The following is a 16641-nucleotide window of genomic DNA, read 5'->3' as shown; positions in this document are numbered from 1 at the left end:
CTACAATAAATCAGTAAAGTGACTGGGTGAGAGGAGAAGACGGGCTCCTCAGGGACACTAGTCTCCGTGAACTCTGCCCGATGGGCCACTCTTAGTGGTGATGTGAAGACAGAATGAGAACGCAGGTCAATTGACCACATGGTGAGCTACTCCATGTTAATTATCTTCAGAAACAGATAAAATGTTTCTACCAAAGATGATAGTACCTATCACAATCATTCAAATAGAGTAGATTAGAATAGGGTCACATAATATAATGTCTTAAAAGTATGGTATCTGGTAATGAGTATATTTTCATTTCTTTTTCTTTTTGTCTGAATTCCACCACAATGAATGAACAAATGTTTAATCACTATTTAACCCTTTGAGTTGTATGAATGTTAAAGTACGTCCCTGTGCCTTCACCCAGAGAACAATTATACAAATTTTTTTAAAAAAAATATGTAAGGCAACATTTAAAAACGGCAAATGTATGTTCTTTTTGTTTCCATAAATTAATTGGCTATCAAACAAGCATGATTTTAAGTTAATAAAACTATAACTGGAACTAATTTCATTTTTTGAAATAAAAAACTCACTCCTGTGGGTCAGCAAGCATGAAAAAACTCAATACGCAGGGGTTAAATATATTTTGCTATAATATGTCATACACACCCTAACAGAAATGGAAAAGTTGGAGATGTAAGGTCACTTGGCAATGGGGGAAGGTCACATGAGGAGCCAGGCCTGAGAACTTTGACTGGAACTGCCAACACCCATGCTCACCAAAAGACACTTCCCAGAAGCCCTTTGATAAAGAGCGACTGTCAGCCAATAAGATTTCACCACGACATATCAACCTGACCACCCTAACTGATGCTATAAATTACCCCCAAACAGGGGAGGTAGCGTGATCTTCTGGCCCCCATCTCGCAGACCAAAGAAAATAGTCTGGGAAGCGCTCTACTAAATAAAGCTTTTGCTATTCCACACTACATGGCTATGCCCTTCTTTCTTCCTCGGCGGGGAAAATACCTTATAGGAGATGTCATCCATTTCTTCTGGGAACTTTCAGTGCAGGTGAGGGAATGCTGTACATACTCAAAAAAACTTCATTCTACAAGCACATGAAGTAATCCAACTAGGTGGGACCAATTCCAGACCACTGTGGGTGAGAAAACGGGGTGATGCTGGTGAGGTGACATCCTGTAGGAAGGGCTTAGGAACACAGGCTTTGGGGCAGGTAGACCTTGGCTTCATTCTTATCTCTGTCATTTTGAGCCCATGAAGATAAATTTAACCTATTGGACCCTTAATGTCCCCTTAATGGGGATAATTGTACCTGTGTATGGATTACTGTAAGGCAGGGGTCCCCAAACTTTTTACACAGGGGGCCAGTTCACTGTCCCTCAGACTGTTGGAGGGCCGGACTACAAAGAAAACTATGAACAAATCCCTATGCACACTGCACATATCTTATTTTAAAGTAAAAAAAAAAAGAACAGGAACAAATATAATATTTTAAATAAAGAACAAGTAAATTTAAATCAACAAACTGACCAGTATTTCAATGGGAACTGTTGTGGACCGGTAATGGCAAAAAGCCATTATAGATTCAAGGCTTGGCAGGGGGCTTAAGTTCTACCCCCTCCATCTCCATATTTGGCTTAGATGCTCTGTGTTTGCACCCACTCCCCTTCCTTCCTTGGGTTGCAGGAAGCAATATACATACCCTTCCTCTGACTCTTTGTTTTCAGATGTTTGTAAAATTCACTAATGTATACTGTTTTTGCCTTGGGAGAGTTCCTGTCTTAGCCTTTGATGTGCAACTTTGTATCAGGGTCCTTGATTTGCATAGGTCCATATAATAAAGCGAACGGAGGCTGTGAGGCACTCAGATGCTGCCAGGCAGTTTGAGGAGTCCTCCTGGTCCCATCGGTTTTGTTCTGACAAAGTGTGTTTCCTTAATTCCGCACCGTTATTTGGAAGCTGCGCTGGTCCGCGGCAAGTGGCGCCCGAACAGACGACTTGAGTACGAGGAAACTAAAACTGAAGGAAGGTGACGGAACTCCCCAAAGTGAAGTGTGCACAGTGAGTAAAGAAAGTTTTTGGGGAAAGTGTAGTTGGGAGTAAAAGAATATGGGACAGATAGGGTCAAAAGTAAGGGACCTTTTTGTAAAAATGTTTCCATATGAAGACAAATCATTGTCTGAAGAGTATCAGGGTGAGCTGGAAACAGAGGGATGTGAATACAAGGATAACTTGGAGTCTGAGGATGACAGGGGGGATGAAAAATTTGTGGCTATGGCTGCCTTAGCCGCGGGGCCTCCGCTGCCCTCAGCTCCTTCCTACATTCAACCCTCTGCTCCTCCGTTCCCTTATCGGGCTGATTCCATAGTCTATAGCTCAAAATCTGGGAAATCTCCTCTCCAACAATCTATAGACCAGGCTCGAAATATAGGGGAAACAATAGATGGCTTTGCCTGTTTTCCTATTGTGGAAAGACAGGATGATACAGGGAGACTAGTGCGAGAACATGAACCTGTACCTTTTAAAACTCTGAAAGAGCTTAAACTTGCTTGTGCTCAGTATGGGCCTACTGCCCCTTTTACACTTGGTTTATTAGATACCATTAGTGCAAAGGCTCTTCCCCCAAATGACTGGAAGGCGATTGCTCGTGCCTGTCTCTCTGGGGGTGATTATTTGTTGTGGAAGTCAAACTTTCATGAAAAGGCTATAGAGCTGGATGAGAAAAATCAGCAAGAGGAGGTTGCTGTTACTGTAGATATGTTAACTGGAGAAGGACAGTATGCCCATATGGCAACTCAATTAGAATATCGACCAGCTATTTATGATATAATTAATCAGCTAGCCACACAGGCATGGAAATGCCTGCCTATTCCAGGGACCAAACCAGAAGAATTTGGTAAAATTAGGCAGGGTGCAGACGAGCGATTTCAAGACTTTGTCTCACGGCTAATTCAAGCAGTTGAAAGAATAGTAGGGGATAAAAATGTGGGAAAGGTTTTAATAAAACAACTAGCCTATGAAAATGCTAATTCTGCTTGTCAGGCTGCACTTCGGCCTCACCGCAAGAAGGGAGATATAGAGGATTATATTAGAATTTGCGCTGATGTTGGGCCTTCATACATGCAAGGTCTTGCCTTTACCACAGGTAATAAGGCAAGATTTCCAGGACAAAATTTTGATAAAGGACAGAACAAGCGAAGGAAGGAAGGTCAGGGAAGTACTTTTGCCCGTGGAAACTGTTTTCAATGCGGGGGTTCAGGACATTTTGCTAAAAACTGCCCTGCTTTCCCCGGATATTGGTCTCGGCCTCTCCCTCAAGGACAGCCAGCCCTTAAGGCTCCGGACCTCTGCCCACTCTGTAGACATGGGAAACATTGGAAGAATAAGGGGAGGCCTAAATGTACTACTGCAGGACAGGGAAACGGACAATGGGGCCCTCCCCGGCCCCATCAAACAATAGGGGCAATGTCAGTGTTTCCTCAGCAAATTCAGATTCCAGTAGGCCAAACATTGCCCAACTATCCCAGGCAACAACAGGCAGTACAGAACTGGACCTCAGTCCCACCTCCCAATTCGTATTGACTCCAGAGATGGGACCTCAAGCCATACCCACTGGAATTTTTGGGCCACTTCCCAGTAACACAGTAGGAATCTTGTTAGGCAAAAGTAGTTTAACTATGAGGGAATTCTTTGTTCTTCCTGGAGTGATAGACTCTGATTATACAGGGGAAATTAAAGTAATGGCTCACACTTTGAGCAATATAGTCACTATCTCCCCTGATATGAAAATTGCTCAATTAATCCTTTTACCTCTTTTAAGACAAGGCCAAACCCTGCTAAAGGGACCCCAAGAGAATCAAAGATTTGGCTCCACTGATACTGCCTATTGGATTCAAAAAATAGGTCAGGAACGCCCTGAAATGGAACTAACAATACAAGGGCGTAAATTTAAAGGGCTTTTAGATACTGGGGCTGATGTATCTGTTATTGCAAAGCTACATTGGCCTCCTTCCTGGCCCACTCATGCAGCAGCCACAGAATTACAAGGTATAGGGCAGAGTAAATCCCCTCAACAAAGTTCTAGTTTTTTACAATGGGAAGATAAAGAAGGTCATTCTGGATTTTTTCAGCCTTATGTGCTCCCTGGATTGCCAGTTAATTTATGGGGTAGAGATGTTTTGAAAAATATGGGGGCATTGCTTGTCAGTCCTAATAGTTTAGTTAGCACTCAAATGCTTGATCAGGGATTTTTGCCCACTAAGGGTCTAGGGAAAGAACAGCGAGGAATTCTCACCCCCATAGAAGTGGCACCCAATACCAGAAGGCATGGATTAGGATATCAAAATTTTGCATAGGGGCCTTGGTAGCTCCTGCTACCCCAATAATGCACTGTGCAGACCCAATTACTTGGAAATCAGATAATCCTGTATGGGTAGACCAATGGCCCCTTTCTCAGGAGAAACTTAGGGCAGCTGCTCAATTGGTACAGGAACAGCTACAGCTTGGGCACATTGAACCATCTAATAGTCCATGGAATACGCCTATATTTGTCATTAAAAAGAAATCAGGAGACTGGAGGCTATTACAAGATTTGAGAGCAATAAATAAGACTATGGAAATTATGGGTCCTCTTCAGCTAGGACTTCCTTCTCCTACTGCCATTCCATGGAACTATCACCTTATAGTTGTTGATTTGAAGGATTGCTTTTTTACTATCCCTTTAAGCCCTCATGATTGCAAGCATTTTGCATTCAGTGTTCCTTCACTTAATTTTCAGGCTCCCATGGAGCGATACCAGTGGAGAGTTTTGTCTCAAGGTATGGCTAATAGTCCTACCTTGTGCCAAAAATATGTTGCTCAAGCCATCTCTCCAGTACGAAGGCAACACCCTAAGGCATACATAATTCATTATATGGATGATATTCTTATTGCTCATCCAGATAAAGACACTGTGTTGACCATTTTGCAACAACTAGAATATTCTCTGAAAAAATCAGGACTTTATATAGCTCCTGAAAAGGTACAGCAATCTTTACCTTTTTCTTATTTAGGACAAATTATTGAGGGACAACAAATTCGCCCACAGAAAATAGAAATCAGGACAGATCATTTGCAAACTTTAAACGATTTCCAGAAACTGTTAGGAGACATTAATTGGCTTAGACCTTCCTTGAAATTAACTACTGGAGAACTGAAGCCACTTTTTGATATTCTTAGAGGCTCAGCTGAACCAGCTTCTCCTCGGCTACTTACACCTGCGGGACAACAAGCTTTAAAGCTTGTAGAAAAGGCCTTGCAGCAAGCACAACTAAAACGCATAAATCCTGAGGAATCAATTGCCCTACTAATATGTCCCTCAAGTTACACTCCAACAGGACTATTGTGGCAAGCTTCAGGTCCTATTGAATGGATTCATTTAGCTGTTACTGCTAAGAAAGTTTTATCTCCATATTTTGATCTTGTTGCCTCCTTGATTATCAAGGGTCGTAGGTGACTCTTGCAGCTTATAGGTTTTGAGCCACAGACTATTGTTGTTCCTTTTTCAAAGGATCAACAACAATGGCTCTGGGAAACTTCCACAAAATGGCAAATCGCTTTTGCAAATTTTACAGGCCAAATTGATTCTCACTACCCAGCTGATAAAATAGTTCAATTTTCATTAATTACTACCTTTATATTTCCTAAGACAATTGTTAATAAGCCCATTCCTGAAGCACCTACAATCTTTACTGACGGATCCAGCTCAGGAATAGCAGGCTTAATAATCAATGGACAGCTTTATACTGAAACAGTCACCTTAAAATCAGCCCCATCTACGACACTGTGGACGAGCCTGGGGTATTTCTTCCAAGTAGCTGGTAGACTGGTCTCATTTACACAAGGGTCATTTAACTAGGTCTTGCCTGAATATTCAGGTTTTTTATTCTTCCCTCGAAGATCTCTGTTGTGGGTATTGATAGTCCTGTTTTCTGCTGCTTTGATTAATATACAGTCTTTCTTTTATTCCTCCTGCCTCAATGCCCCACTCATAGTTTAGGCTAGGACCTACTCCTAATTCAGAGCTCCTTTTTTCCTTTTTTGCCAATTTACAAAATTACCTCTGCCACCCAGCTTAGTGTATCCCAAGGTTCTCCTCACCACTCCATGGCTGTAAAGCTCCAGTATAGGACCCCTGGGTTCATCTTTCCAGTTTAAAGAAAACGGAAGCTCCGTCTTCATGCGTGCTGCAGATGGCTTTTCCAGTCTACCTGGGTCATTGCCAGCTGGGAAGCAGCGGTCATTGGGACTTTGATGCTAGCTGCAGAGTGTGGAAGTGTGACAGCAATTCCAGTGCCATGTGGACTTCTCCTGAAAGTGGACTTTTCCTGGACTCCTGCTCCTGTGACAGTTTTTGATGGACTGAACTGGGGTTGGGTTGCATTTGCAGAGATTTGGAATGGTGTTGGTGCCAACTTGGACTTGGTGAACACTTTAAGGACATTACTCTTTTATAGATTCTTATTGTATTATTAGCTTAAAGAGTTTGCTTAAAGGCTTTAATTACTGTGATGTATTAGTATACTTGTTTTGGGTATCTGTTAGCATTGGCTATACTAATTTTGTGTTTATTCTGCATTTTCTCCGTCTGCCTCCAAATTAGAAAATCAGATGAGTGCAAATCTCCGCACACAAATTAAAAAGAAAAGGGGGATATGTTGTGGACCGGTAATGGCAAAAAGCCATTATAGATTCAAGGCTTGGCAGGGGGCTTAAGTTCTACCCCCTCCATCTCCATATTTGGCTTTGATGCTCTGTGTTTGCACCCACTCCACTTCCTTCCTTGGGTTGCAGGAAGCAATATACATACCCTTCCTCTGACTCTTTGTTTTCAGATGTTTGTAAAATTCACTAATGTATACTGTTTTTGCCTTGGGAGAGTTCCTGTCTTAGCCTTTGATGTGCAACTTTGTATCAGGGTCCTTGATATGCATAGGTCCATATAATAAAGCGAACTGAGGCTGTGAGGCACTCAGATGCTGCCAGGCAGTTTGAGGAGTCCTCCCAGTCCCATCGGTTTTGTTCTGACAAAGTGTGTTTCCTTAATTCCGCACCGTTATTTGGAAGCTGCTCTGGTCCACGGCAGGGAACTATGCTCCTCTCACTGACCACCAATGAAAGAGATACCCCTTCCGGAAGTGCGGTGGGGTCTGGATAAATGGCCTCAGGGGGCCGCATGCGGCCCGCGGGCCATAGTTTGGGGACCCCTGCTGTAGGGGATGCAATGGGATGCTGTGTGTAGAACATCGGATTAGTGTCAGAAACTATTGGGCTGGTGGGGTGAGCAAATTATTCCTGAGAAGATGTGTCAGTAGGAGTTCTTGAATGTTGGGCAGTTTGTGGAGATGTGCAGGTCATGTGGGAAGGGGATTCCTGGGGAGAGAAACATTGTGGTTTAATATACTATGAGCCAAGCTGGGGCTTGCTACAAGCTATAGCTCGTTTCTGGCTCATGCAAATGGTTTCTTCTGCACCTCTCAATAAAGGAAGAGGCCAAAATCATGGGAGAAGCTGGCACAAGGCAGTGAACCTAGGACTTTGGGCATTCTGCATGTGGCCTGCTGTCACAACTCATCCCGCCTCGTGTGTGATCATTCCTACTTCATGCTCAACTGATACCAGTCACTGGTATTTGGAGGCCTACATCAATGTAGGTACCATGGCTGGACTCTGGGTAGTCCTGCCCCTGACATGAAGGGACTGAGTCTGACAAATGGTGGCAAAGGCTGTGTACTTCATTTGGTCTAGTTGATGCTCCCCTAGAATAGATGACAGCCTCTAGCAACCAGGTTTGCAAGATGATCTGACCTGTGACGCTGAGGAGAGAGTCAACTACCGCAGCTGCCACACCCACTCGATCCCATCCCGCCAGCTCCCCTACTCTGCACACTAATCACAGCTCCACATGGAACCTTTCTGCTCCTGGGCTCTCCTGCTGTGAGCCCCAAGAGAAAACCAGAAATTAATGCATATGCCACAGAATGTTTCCCCAGTCTACAGTTTTTAATACCCAAATCCTCATGGAGTATTTGTATCTCTTAATAGGTATTTTCACAGTTCTTTGGGAAACACTGATGTTCACATTGAAAGAATTGAATGTTACTGTTTTTCACAACCTGTATGAAAAACTGGCGTTACAATCCAACCACTACGGGTAGAACTTCAGAATCATCAGCGAATGTCCTGTGGGTCTCTCAAGTTCTAAGAAAAACATCACAGGCTAATTGACCACAAAGTAGCCATGTTCAATTCTGTTGCTGAAGAAGAGATGTGTGAAGTTTTTGATGCCCAAACATTTCAGTTTACGGTTTTATTATGGGCACTTAATGTGTCTTACTTGGATTTTTGAAAACTTTTGGGAAGTTTTTGGGTTTTGTATAACACATTATTGCCACAAACCAGCGTGGCTAATAGTTGCAGGTCCTGAGTGGGAACGGTGTGGAATTAAGAAAATAGGCTTAGAGTAACAGGTTGGGCTCCGGAGGCCTCTGCAATGCTGATGGCGAGAAGAGAGTGCTCTCACCACCCGCTTCTTGCTTTATTTATAGGCCAAAGTAAGGCCATTAACAAATCAAAGTGATCTCTGATCACATTTCCAAGGTAACCCAATAATTCTACCAAGTGCAGAAAAACCCATCATACATAACATCTTAAATTCACAAGACAAAGGATAAACGAAACTTGCCTCCAATCTTTCTGGGGGACATAGGGGATAGGTTGAGTATAAACAATTCAGTATCACAGCTTAATAAATACCTTTAGCAACTTCACAGAACAAGGAAGGTGGGGGGTTGGACAATCTGTCAGCTTACTGTCAGTTCCCCACACCTCTGTCTCCCAAAAATCTAAACTGCAAAGACTCTGCTGGCTTTTACTCCCCAACACATCATAATTTTTGTGCTCCCGCTGCCAAGCATCAGTGAGGAATGTGGGAACTGGAACTCTCATACGCGGCTGATAGAAGTGTACAATGGCAGGTCATTCTTGAAAAGATTGTCAGATTCTTTAAAAGTTAAACATAGACCTACTGTATGACCCAGCCAATCCACTCCTAGGTACAACTGAGGGGAAATGTATAAATGTGTCTATACAGAGAGTTGTACATGAAATTCATAAGAAATTTATTTGTTTTAATTTTTTTTAAGTTAGAAGCTGGAGACAGGCTCCACATGTGCCCAGAGAGGAGAGATGGGCTCCATATGTGCCTGGACAGGGATCCACCCAGCAGACACTTTATGGGGCAATATACTGCCCACCTGGGACTGTTACTCTGTTGCTCAGCAACCGAGCTATTTTAGTGACTGAGGTAAAGCCACGGAGCCATCCTGATCACCTTGGGCCAACTTGTGACAACTGAGCCATGGCTGCAGGAGGGGAAGAAAAGGAGATAGAGAGAAAGAAAGGAGAAATGGAGGAGTGGAGAGGCAGATGGTCTCTTTTCCTGTGTTCCCTGCTTGGGAAACAAACCAGAGATGTTTACATGCTTGGCCAATACTCCACTGCTAAACCAAGTGACCAGAACCAAGAACTTTATTTGTAATAGCCATGAAGTAGGACTAGGGAAAATGTCCATCAACAAAAGTTGGTAAATAATTGGCAGTACATCCATACAAGAGAACACCATTAAACATTAAAAAAAAAACACAATTCATAAACATAACATGAATGCATACCAACTAAATTCGGCTGAGTGAAAATAGGAGAACTGTCATTATGCTCCCATTCCTCACACAGGGCACCTCTTGTCTCGAAGACAGTGACTACTCAGAGACCACAGGGAGTGTATGGCGGGACTTAGGGGAGACCGCCTTACAGTCTCCTACGCAAGTTTCATGAGACAGCCCCAACTCCCAGTCCGTATGGGAATTTATTGATGCACACAAATAGAAGCAGGGACAAGAATGAGGAAATCAGGAAAGGGAACTTCTTCAGAGCAGATAAAAAGGGCTAGGGAAGGGGTCCCCAAACTACGGCCCGCGGGCCACATGCGGCCCCCTGAGGCCATTTATCCGGCAGCCACCACACTTCCGGAAGGGGCACCTCCTTCATTGGTGGTCAGTGAGAGGAGCATAGTTCCCATTGAAATACTGGGCAGTTTGTTGATTTAAATTTACTTGTTCTTTATTTTAAATGTTATATTTGTTCCCGTTTTTTTTTTTTTGTTTTTTTTTTTTACTTTAAAATAAGATATGTGCAGTTTGCATAGGGATTTATTCATAGTTTTTTTTTATAGTCCGGCCCTCCAATGGTCTGAGGGACAGTGAACTGGCCCCCTGTGTAAAAAGTTTGGGGACCCCTGGGCTAGGGAGTAGCTCAAATGTCCTCACCTATTGATTAATCAGAATTGCAAATTCTATCTCTATTGTGCTGTGTTCAGCCCAGTACTGAGTTCAGTATTTTTTTAATAAAGCCATGGTGGCTTTACCTCAGAGCACTGAACTCTGTCACTGTTCTATGTTCCTACTCAGGGCCTCTGCAGAGAACAACAACCCAACAAGGTGCATGCTGATGATTACAATTACAGAAATCCCTTGAAAATATAACCTGTAGACCCAAAAAGTGATTCAGTGTTTGTCTGTGGCTTTGGGTGCCCCAGTGGAAGGGAAGGACCCCAAAGGCACAGAGAAAACTACAGCGGATGATGGGGAAACTCACTATGTTGACTGTGCTGATGGTTTCACGGTATATTCTGGCAAAATAGTGATCATATTTTATACTTTGAGTCTGTGCAGTGGATTGTCAGCTATACCTCAATGAAGCTGTTATTAATAATAGGCAACACCTTTGTGGTAAGCATTTGCACAAGGACCCAATGATCTTTGTGAACATTATTCTTCATTTCCGATGTTAATCAGGGAAATGTCTATATGTGGAAGACAGACTAATGACTTTCCCACCCATGCACTGACCCACAGTACTGTAGAAAAGGCCGGGAATCTGTGTGCATAAAGATTCATTGTAACAGGAACAAGCGAATGAGGGCGGGTGTGAGACTCATGGGCCTGGGTCATTGTTGTCCGTGCTGCTGACCAGCTCTCCGTTCCAGTCCAGGCTCTCCTCAACAAGCTGGCAGCCAGTCCTCTGTTTTCCTTGACCAGTGGGTCAGGTAGCTGTGGTCTATTGATTATTCTTATAACTAAAGAGAGCCACCTTAATGGTTCTCTAAGTGTCAGAACATTGAATCTGAAAAGCTAACTTTAACGAACAACCACTGGAATTTTGATGGGTTTCCTTCCAGTAACAGACAGTTTCAACTAAAGTCTGTCCTGAGGCCAGAGATTTAGGTAGCAAAGTCTCTCGAATCAGAAAGGAATATATGGAGTCTTCATTGTGGTTTGAAACCCCAGATGACCTCAGAGTGACCTGGTTTGACATTTACTCTGGAAGTTTACCTCACCTTTACCTACATTCAGCCTTAAGTCATCAAGGAGAGCAGTAAGAGCACAACTTAAAAATTTCTCCTTAATCCCACAATTAGGTAATTTAATGTCCATTTTATTGAGGGCACTCTGAAGGGTTCAACTGGACAAACTTGAGTCCTTGGGGGAAATGCAACACAAATGACGATAGTAGACAGCAGTCAGGGGGAAGGCCGTGCACAGAGGAGGGGGCCGGCAAACCTCTTCTCCAAAGGGCTGGATGGGAAATAGTTTAGGTCTTCCAGGCCAGGATGCAACATCAAAGATACTATATAGGGACTAATATATTAATAGAGAAAACCCATTTGCACACATTTAAAGGAATTCTAAATTAAAAATTGAGTATAAGTTTTAAAAATACAAGTGTATCACAAAGAGGAATGGGGTATTTTTTTTAAGAATAAAATATTTGGAAATTTGTTTCATTGGGATTGAAGATGGTGATCCTAAGATTGCATTGATTGTATATGTCTTGGCTCATTGACAATACAAAAACTGGCAGGGAGCTGGATGGATTTGGCCTATGTGCCATAGTTCCATACCAACTTCTGGTGCAGAGAACATGGCTTCAATATTTAAGAATCCCAGGAAAGTCTAGTTAAAGTTACAAGGAAAGGAGAAAAAAGAGAGAAGAGAAATGTAAATATTGGAAGAGATCCTTTGACATTATTTATAATAATATGACCATAAATCTCTAAAACCAACAAAATCCACAAATATAGGAATTTATTTCATTATAATTATAAAAAATGTCCTCAGGATTTCTGGAGACATTTTTATACAAAAATCAGTAACATTTCTTTATGTCAGCAAAATCCCATGATAATAAGTAATGGTTAGAAAACAAACATGCCCTGGCCAGTGTCTCAGTTGGTTTCAGTGTCATCTCAGTGGTCCAAGTCTGCAGATTTGCTCCCTTGTCAGGGTCATAAAATGAATGCATAAGAGAGTGAAACACAAGGCAGTGTATTTCTCTCTCTTTCTCTCTGTTTCTTTCTCATTTCCTCTCTCTCTGAAATGAATTAAAACAACTACAACATGTACAAAAGCATCGTTTAAACAAAGTTCGTTCCCAAAATGATGAAGGAGCCCCTACCCCTCCCAAAGCTGAAGTCAAAGCAAGGGTTTGAAGACAAAGAAAGCAGAACTGAAAGTCATCCTAATCCACAAATGAAAAATGTACCTGAAGTCACCCACCTTCCATGGTGAATGACACTGCAATCTGAAAGAGGCCTAAATATCCTGGGAAGAGCACCCCCACAGGAAACAAGCTAAAGTTCCATGCCATCATCAAGCTCCCTCTGACTACCACCAAGTGAGCCATGAAGAAGACAGAAAACAGTAGGCTTGTATTCAGTGTGGATGTCAATGTGAATAAGCACCAGATCAAAGGAGATGTGAAGAAGCTACCGTATTTTTAAATTCATAAGACGCACCTGACCATAAGATGCACCTAGAGTTTTAAGGAGGAAAATAAAAAAATATATATTCTGAACCAAATGGTGTGTTAAAATATTTAATAAAATATACCACAATAATATTTCAACAATGTAAACTCAACAGCAATATTAACAACCACTAACACTGTTACTAACAAATTGAAAAGAGACTTTAGTGTCTAATATTCTTTTAGTTGTCCGGGAACCCCATGAACTCATCATCCCTAGCGTCAGACCCTAAGAAGCTCAGTTGCTCAAAATCACTGGTATCACTTTCTTCGCTATTTTCATATATGATACCATCTTCAATGCCATCTAAGGCACTGCTAATGCCACATTTTTTGAATGACCATACCATGGTTTCATTCTTCACTGACTGCCGTGATGTTTTCACCCATTCACAAACTTGAGTGATAGTGGGTCTCTTCATTCTTCCAGTTGATGTCACATCATTATTACTAGCAGCCATCCATTTGTTCCACTCTTCTTGCATAAAGACTATAAACGGTTTGTTGATGGAAATATCGAGAGTTTGGAACTGGCTTGTAAGACACCCAGGAATGACAGCTAGATGAGTTTCACTTCTTTAAAGTTTTTTTGTGTGTGTGTGGTTTCACTAATATATGCTCTAAACTAGTCAAGTACTAATAGGGTAGATTTTTTTCAGAGGCCCTCAAGGACGTTTGGACCAAACTTTTTCAATCCACATTCTCATTCTATTTTTGTCCATCCATCCTTTCTCATAAACGTGCAGAACAACTCGTGGGATCACTTCTCTTGGCACATTTTTCCTTTTGAATATTAACATGGGTGGCAGTTTCGTGCTCAGCAAGGCAACACAACCGTGTAATGGGTTTTCATGTGTTGACATTTTCACAGTTATGGTTTTGGCACCTTTCTGATCAACAGCCCTGTTAGATGGCACATCAAATGTTAGCAGGACTTCATCCATATTCCCAATCTGGTCAATTTCAAATTTTCTTTCTAGTATCAATTACAAATTTGTGAAAAGAAAAAATCTTTGACTCATTCTTTAGGCACTTTTTGTGCAATTTTAGTTTTGGTACACATGGCAAAGCCACATCGCGGCATAACTCTGTAGCACCATGATGGTGATCCAGTACAATCCTGAATGCCTTTCTCTACAGTTATGCATTTGGCTTCACATATTATCATTCTTGTAGAGAATGAGAAACCATTATTTCTATCATGTGTGATCCATTCTTTCATGTCCACGTCTAACTCTGCCCACTTTGCAGCATGCCCACAAAGAGTATGCATACTTTTATCTGCTTTTTGCAGCTGATCCTCCTGTTTTGCCACTCCCTTATCATTTCTTCAATAGAAGGTGGCCCCAAATGTCTCTCTGCTGCTCTGTTTCCATGTTTCTTAGCCTATTTTACTACCTCCAGTTTAAAAGGAATTTCATACGCTAGCCTTTTCTGCTTTGACATTGGTGTAGGTAGCAAAAGACTGTGGTATTTTTCTACAAGAAAGTACAGTAATAACGCACTGTTATGGAGTGGATCTACTACTGGTGCACTGTTATGCAGATGGATTAGCTGCTGATGCACTGTTATGGGGAATACCATTAGGATTATACCCTAATAGGGGACATGTTATTAAAGGACACTTTCTTAGGCCCTATTTCCATGACCGTATTTTGTTTCCACAGTCAATGGGTCTTAAAAAATATGGATGCAACACAGATGTCATCAGTGGGTTTTTTTGCGGATTTGCAAGGATATGGTCATATGAATTGACCCTTAAGGAGGAATCAGCAGATCCTGTTCCCGGACCCAAACAATAATACACAGAGCACCACTGAATCCTATCCCGACTCAAACATTAATATACAGAGCGCCATATACAGACTGGGGAGGGAAGATACATGAGGGGTTCTGGTCAGTGCCTGGGCGTTAGGTGAGGGGGTTAATGTCAGAAGCTAGGGAGGGGGGTTAGGTGAGGGGGTTAATGTCAGAGCTAGGGAGGGGGGTTAGGAAAGACGGTTAATGTCAGAAGCTAGGGAGGGGGGTTAGGTGAGGGGGTTAATGTCAGAAGCTAGGGAGGGGGGTTAGGTGAGGGGGTTAATGTCAGAAGCTAGGGAGGTGCGTTAGCTGAGGGGGTTAATGTCAGAGCTAGGGAGGGGGGTTAGGAAAGACGGTTAATGTCAGAAGCTAGGGAGGGGGGTTAGGTGAGGGGGTTAATGTCAGAAGCTAGGGAGGTGCGTTAGGTGAGGGGGTTAATGTCAGAGCTAGGGAGGGGGGTTAGGAAAGACGGTTAATGTCAGAAGCTAGGGAGGGGCGTTAGGTGAGGGGGTTAATGTCAGAGCTAGGGAGGGGGGTTAGGAAAGACGGTTAATGTCAGAAGCTAGGGAGGGGGGTTAGGTGAGGGGGTTAATGTCAGAAGCTAGGGAGGGGGGTTAGGTGAAGAGGTTAATGTCAGAAGCTAGGGAGGAGGGTTAGGAGAGGGGTTTGTGTCAATGGCTGGAGAAGTGTCACCAAATTATAGCGCCAATCTGGCAAGGCCAGATCAGCAGCTGCAGAGGGAACTTGAAACACAGTGGTGGGCTTGGGGAGCACAGTCTATAGTTCCGTCCTATTTTTTCATCTATGAGCATCGTGTTTTTATATTTATGGTACATGCGTGAGGTCTCTGTGTGTCCCAGAAGTATGCCTTTTAGGAAAATGTGTGTTGGTGCTTGCATACTAGGCTTACTTGCACTTTGCCCCCTGAAAAACTGACATCTGTGATTGGACGATGGCAGTCAGGCCAACTGCAGTTGTGCAGGTGCAGATTTGATTGGGGAGCGTGGTGCAGGTGAGTGAAACTAGCCTTTGAGGACGTTGGTTTCTTGCAATCAGGATGCTCCCCAGAGCCTAGTGCGCGGGTACTAAGACCCATTTTCTTACAAATTGGTGTTGGTTTGCTTTAAAGATGAAATCCAGTCAAAAATGACTGGCCTTCCCATTAGTCCACAGCATTGGCCCTCCGTAGCACTAGAAATGAGGCCGCTAACTGTTACCACTTTGCTGTCTGTGCCCTATATGCCCACCAGCAGTTTATCATGCTCTCTGTACAGCTGTGCACATTACTGCGCACCCTGCAAGCCTGATGGGCTGCTCTGTGGCTGCTATAGAACGCTTCTAGAAGAGGTATGGTAAATATCAGCAGTTCCTGGTAGTACGGATGGCCAATGCCACAAGGAGGTGACTTAAAGTGGACCAAAATATGGGGGTTTGATCCATTTTCTTAGGGTATCCTGATTTGGGATACCCCACCATATGGAACCCCTGGATTGCTCATAAAATGTATCTTTCCCATGTTCCCATGGCACATGCATGGGCTCTGGTCCAATCAGCATTTTATGCCATGCATATTATAGCATAAGGCGCTTTACTAGACAGAGCTCCAGTATTTGGAGGGAATGGCCTCATCCCCGGTACCACTGCGGTCTGCGGCATGCTCAGGCACCCAGCCTATCTCAAAGGCTGGGCTCCGGGTGCAATTTCGCTGCAAAGATGTGATATGAAACCCCCGGAAAAGGTGAGTGTTTATGGGAGATCTAAAAGTAGTGAATCTGCTGACCGTAGAGTCTTTTAGACTCCAGGACCTGCCATTCCGGTTGTTGTTCTTCTTTAATTCAAGACATTGCAGCTCATTGCACATGCCTCTCACCCTTGGCCAGTCCTCTATTTGCCTGCTAACCAGCCAATGAAATGCTATTAGGCTGGCAA

The sequence above is a fragment of the Saccopteryx bilineata genome, chromosome 2 (genome assembly GCF_036850765.1).
Source record: "Saccopteryx bilineata isolate mSacBil1 chromosome 2, mSacBil1_pri_phased_curated, whole genome shotgun sequence".
In the NCBI taxonomy this organism is placed as follows: Eukaryota; Metazoa; Chordata; class Mammalia; order Chiroptera; family Emballonuridae; genus Saccopteryx; species Saccopteryx bilineata.
The sequence above is the reverse complement of the archived record's forward strand: the minus strand, read 5'-3'. Positions refer to the sequence as shown.